The sequence below is a fragment of the Pan paniscus genome, chromosome 1, assembly GCF_029289425.2.
Source record: "Pan paniscus chromosome 1, NHGRI_mPanPan1-v2.0_pri, whole genome shotgun sequence".
NCBI classification, from domain to species: Eukaryota; Metazoa; Chordata; class Mammalia; order Primates; family Hominidae; genus Pan; species Pan paniscus.
The window spans coordinates 174,134,355-174,140,053 of record NC_073249.2 but is presented as its reverse complement, the minus strand read 5'-3'; the positions used below and the strand labels follow the sequence as shown (position 1 = coordinate 174,140,053).

General features: G+C 45.4%; 1 pseudogene; it reads left to right on the top strand.

Annotated features, from left to right (window-relative positions):
• Positions 1 to 4,594, top strand: LOC129394972 (NADH dehydrogenase [ubiquinone] iron-sulfur protein 5-like; annotated as a pseudogene).
• Positions 4,595 to 5,699: the final 1,105 nt, after the last annotated feature.

Here is a 5,699-nt window from a genome sequence, read left to right as displayed (position 1 = left end):
TGGACAGAGCACCCTCTTATAGAAGGGTCCCCTGGGCCGGGTGTGGTGGCTCATGCCTGTAATCCCAGCACTTTGGGAGGCCGAGGTGGGCGGATCACCTGAGTTCAGGAGTTTGAGACCAGCCTGGCCAACATGGCCAAACCCCGTCTCCACTAAAAATACAAAAATTAGCCAGGCATGGTGGCACACACCTGTAGTCCCAGCTACTCGGGAGGCTGAGGCAGGAGAATCACTTGAACCCAGGAGGCAGAGGTTGCGGTGAGCCAAGATCATGCCACTGCACTCTAGCCTGGGTAACAGAGTGAGACTCAACCCTGTCTCAGAAAAAAAAAAAAAAAAGTGGGGGGGTGGGGGCCAGAAAAGAGACAAGGGCATGAGCATTGGATCGCCATGCCTTTCTTGGATGTGCTGAAAAGGTTCAGCCTTAACATAGATTGATGGTGGACAATCCAAAGTGCTGAACAGCCCTACAAGATTCCTGCTCGATGTCAGGCTTTTCAAAAAGAATGGATAGAATGTGTACATGGAATCGTTAGTATCCAGGCAGCGAAGGAGTGCAAGATAGAATATGATGATTTTGTAGAGTGTATACTTCAGCAGAAAACGATGAGACGCCTGAGTACCATTAGGAAGCAGCGGGATAAGCTGATAAAGGAAGGGAAGTACACCCCTCCACCTCACCATGTGGGCAATGCGGAGCCTTGGCCCTGAACAGAGCAGCTGCTGATGTCTGGAGGCTGATTTTCCTGTTCTCTGTTCTCCACTGGAAAGGTCGTTTACAGAAAACCTCCTTGTCAAAGTGTGTAAAAATAAAGGATTGCTCCATTCCCCACCCCCCAAAAATATAATGTCTAGCTTGCAGGATTTGCAGGAGGATTTTATAATAATAGCCAATACTTATATAACAGTTATATCTTGCCAAGTCCTATTTTTTTCTTTCTTTTTTTTATTTTATTTTTTGAGACAGAGTCTTGCTCTGTCGCCCAGGTTGGAGTGCAGTGGCACGATCTCTGCTCACTGCAACCTCTGCCTCAGGGGCGCAAGCAATTCTCCTGCCTCAGCCTCCTGGGTAGCTGGGACTACAAGTGTGCAGCACAACGCCTGGCTAATTTTTGTATTTTTAGTAGAGATGGGGTTTGGCCCTGTTTGCCAGGCTGGTCTTGAACTCCTGGCCTCGAGTAATCCACCCTCCTTGGCCTCCCAAGTTCTGGAATTATATGACTAAGCCACTGTGGCTGGCCTTGCCAGGTCCTATTTTAAGAGCCTTCTATATGTAATAGTATAAATATATAGTAACTCAGTTAATCTGCTAGATGCTATGAGTTAAGTAAGATTATCACGCCAATTTTATAGGTAAAGAAACAGACACGGCTGGGTGTGGTGGCTCATGCCTGTAATCCCAGCACTCTGGGAGGCCGAGGCAGGTGGATCATGAGGTCAGGAGTTCAAGACCAGCCTGGCCAAGATGGTGAAACCCCATCTCTACTACAAATAATAAAATTAGCCTGCAATGGCAGGTGCCTGTAATCCCAGCTACTCTGGAGGCTGAGGCAGGAGAATTGCTTGAACCTGGGAGGTGGAGGTTGCAGTGAGCCGAGATCGCGCCACTGCACTACAGCCTGGGAGACAGAGTGAGACTCCATCTAAAAAAAAAAGAAAAGAAAAGAAACAGACACACAGATGTGTCACATAAATTCTCTAAGATCACATGGCTAGTAAATGTGGAGCTGGGAGTGAAACCCAGGCAGAATGGCTTGCTGTAGAGTCCATGCTCCTAACAAGTACTGTACTCCATGTCACCCCTCCAATAAGAAAATTACATAAAAGTGGAGGTGTCTGCCCATAATAAGGCATAACAAATATTGACAATAAGAAATGTAATCCAGTGCCCATAGTTGATGAGATGAAATAAAACGGATTAATATTAAGGAGTAAAATATTACCTTATTGCTCCTTTTTAAAATGTCTTAACTATTACGTACTCTTGCAACTGGAAGGTTTTCTGTCTGAGGTCTGGGTTAAGATGCCTAAAGGTAAGCTGGCTTTGCCTTCTCTTGAGGAAATGAAAAGGTTCTTAGCACTTGAGCCAGAGGGCATTTGAGGGACAACAGGATACCATGAAATTAATGCCTTCCAGTCAGGCCATGTTCTGGGCCCTAAAGAGAGAGATAAATCTAGCCAGGCGCGGTGGCGGGCACCTGTAATCCCAGTTACTCAGGAGGCTGAGGCAGGAGAATGGTGTGAACCTGGGAGGTGGAGCTTACAGTGAGCGGAGATCGCACCACTGCACTCCAACCTGGGTGACAGAGCAAGACTCCATCTCAAAAAAAAAAAAGAAAAAAAAAGAAAGAGGTAAATCAAATCCAGTCAATGCTCCAGAGGAGCTCACAGCCTATTTGGGAAGCAAACGAAAGGCACAATCCCAACAGAGTAGACTCTTCAGAGGGAAGCTCATGAAAGACAATTAACCTAATTATGGAAGGGTGATCAGGAAAGGCTGTGAGGAGGAGATGCCTCAATCTAGTAGTAAATGCAAGTGGAAGGCACATTTGAAGAAAGCAAGAAAGGGTTTCCTGGTGGAAAGAAAGCCATGAGCAAATACACAAAGGCTTAAAGTAGCACTATATATTCCAAGAGCTACGAGTAATTCAGTATAGCTAGAGCAGAGCCAGAAGACATGGAGTGCAAGTGTTGATGCTCAAAGCATAGAGACAGGCCAGATGGAAAAGTGCCTCAATTGTCAGATTAAGAGTGTGGCCCTTGGCCAGGCACAGTGGCTCACACCTGTAATCCTAGCGCTTTGGGAGGCCAAGGTGGGTGCACAGCCTGAGCTCAGGAGTACAAGATCAGCCTAGGCAACACAATGAAACCCCATCTCTACTAAAATATAAAAAATTAGCCAGGTGCTAATTTTTAGCCAAGATGGTGAAACGCCATCTCTACTACAAATAATAAAATTAGCCAGGCGCAATGGCAGGTGCCTGTAATCCCAGCTACTCTGGAGGCTGAGGCGGGAGAATCGCTTGAACCTGGGAGGCGGAGGTTGCAGTGAGCTGAGATTGTGCCACTGCACTCCAGCCTGGATGACAGGAGGGAAATTGCCTCAAAAAAAAAAAAAAAAAAAGGGCCCTTATTCTATAGGAGTTGTAGAGCCATTGAAAATTCCTGAGGCTGGGCGTGGTGGCTCATGCCTGTAATCCTAGCACTTTGGGAGACTGAGGCAGGAGGATCACGAGGTCAAGATATCGAGACCATCCTGGCCAATATGGTGAAACCCCATCTCTACTAAAAATACAAAAATTAACTGAGTGTGGTGGCACGTGCCTGTAGTCCCAGCTACTCGGGAGGCTGAGGCAGGAGAATCATTTGAAGGTTTGAGCCTTGAGAGAGCTTTAAAGCACATTGAAAGATGCTCAACATCATTACTCATTAGGAAAATGCAAATTAAAACCAAAATGAGATACTACTTTGCACCCACTGGGATTACTGTAACAAAAAAGATGAACATTAACAAGTGTTGATGAGGATGTGGAGAAATTGGAACTCTTAGACACCGCTAGTGGGAATGCAAAATGGTACAGCTGTCTTGAAAAACAGTTTAGCAGTTCACTAAAAAGTTAGAGTTGGCAGGGCATGGTGGCTTACACCTGTAATCCCAGTATTTTGGGAGGCCAAGGTGGGCATATCACAAGGTCAGGAGTTTGAGACCAGCCTGACCAACATGGTGAAACCCTGTCTCTACTAAAAATACAAAAATTACCCGGGTGTGGTGGTACACACCTGTAATCCCAGCTACTCAAGAGGCTAAGGCAGTAGAGTCACTTGAACCCGGGAGGCAGGGGTTGTAGTGAGCTGAGATCGTGCCACTGCACTCCAGCCTGGGCGACAAAGCGAGACTCCGTCTCAAAAAAAAAAATAAGTAAGTTAGAGTTACCACCTGACCCAGCAATTCCACTCCTAGGTGTATATCCAAGAGAAATGAAGGTAAATATTCACATAAAAACTTGTCCACCAATGTTCATAGCAGCATTATCCATAGTAGCCAAAATTGGAAACACCCCAAATGTCCATCATCTAATGAATGAATAAACAAAATATGATACCCCCATACAATGGAATATTAGCTATAAAATGGAGTGAAGTTCTGATACATATTGCAACATGAATGAATCTTTAAAATATAATGCTAAATGAAAGAAGGCAGATACAAAAGGCAACATATTGTATAATTTCATTAATATTAAATATCCAGAATCGGCCCTGCGCTAATCTCAGCACTTTGGGAGGCCCAGGCGGGAGGATCCCTTGAGCCCAGGAGTTCAAGACCAGCCTGGGAAACATGATGAAATCTTGTCTCTGCAAAAACCACAAAAAACTAGCTAGGCATAGTGCTGCACAACTAGTAGACCCAGCTACTCAAGACACTGAAGTGGGAGGATCACCTGAGCCCAGGAGGTCGAGGCTGCAGTGAGCCCTGGTCATGCCAGTGCACTCCAGCCTAGGTGACAGAGCGAGCTCCTGTCTTGAATATATATATATATATATATATCTACAGAATAGGCAAATCCACAGAAATAGAGTGTAGGTTAGTGGTTATCAGGGGCCACTGAATTGTACACTTTAAAATATTGAGTTTTTTATGGCATGTGAATTATAAAGACTTGCACCAGAGTGACCCATGAGGAAAGAACAGCAATGCTGTAAGCTCAGGCTTCAAACAGGGGAACCCATCCTCCTGGAGGGTCATGAAGATTTTCGATGGGGTACACAAGCATGAATAATTTTATGGTAATCACTTCTCACAACTCTGATGTGTATACTCTTCCTTAACATTAATCTGCCTGAGAATTTACCTTTCACTTCTCCACTTTCACAATAGCTTTTCCTTTGCTTTTAAAAGAAAAGCTATACCTTTCACTTATCCTGAATACTGTATTACTATGAGGGTATTGTCCTGGGGTTGAAAATGTCTAGAGCCAGCCTGGCCAACACAGAGAAACCCCATCTCTGCTAAAAATACAAAAATTAACCAGGTGTCGTGGTGCGTGCCTGTGGTCCCAGCTACTTGGGAGGCTGAGACAGGAGAATCGCTTGAACCTGGGAGGCAGAGGTTGTAGTGAGCACAGATCACGCCACTGCTCTCTAGCCTGGGCTACAGCGAGACTCTGTCTCAAAAAAAAAAAAGAGAGAGAGGCAGAGAGAGGGTCCAAAGATAAAGATTGTGATGAGCATGTAGAATGTTTTCAGACTTTAGACATGAAATAATTTTTAGTTTGACAAGGTTTAGGGCGCAGCCATGGGAGTGGGTGGCTGAAGTGAAAGGGAGACTCATTAGATTCGAGGATGTCAAGGAGCAGAGAGGCCGGATAGCTGGATGGGTCATTGAGGTGGATGTTCAAGTCACCCAAGCTGTTGTAGGATTGTAATAGCCCAGTTGCTCTCAAACTTTAGTGTGAGTCAGAATCACTTGGAAGGCATATTAAAATATAGTTTAGCCGGATGCAGTGGCATGCACCTGTAGTCCCAGTTACTTGGGAGGCAGAGGCAGGAGAATCGTTTGAGCACAGGAATTCTGGGCTCTAGTGTGCTATGCCAATCAGGTGTCTGCACTAAATTCAGCATCAATGTGGTGATCTCCCAGGAGCAGAGGACCACCAGGTTGCCTAAGGAAAGGTGAACTGCCAGGTTGGAAATAAAAG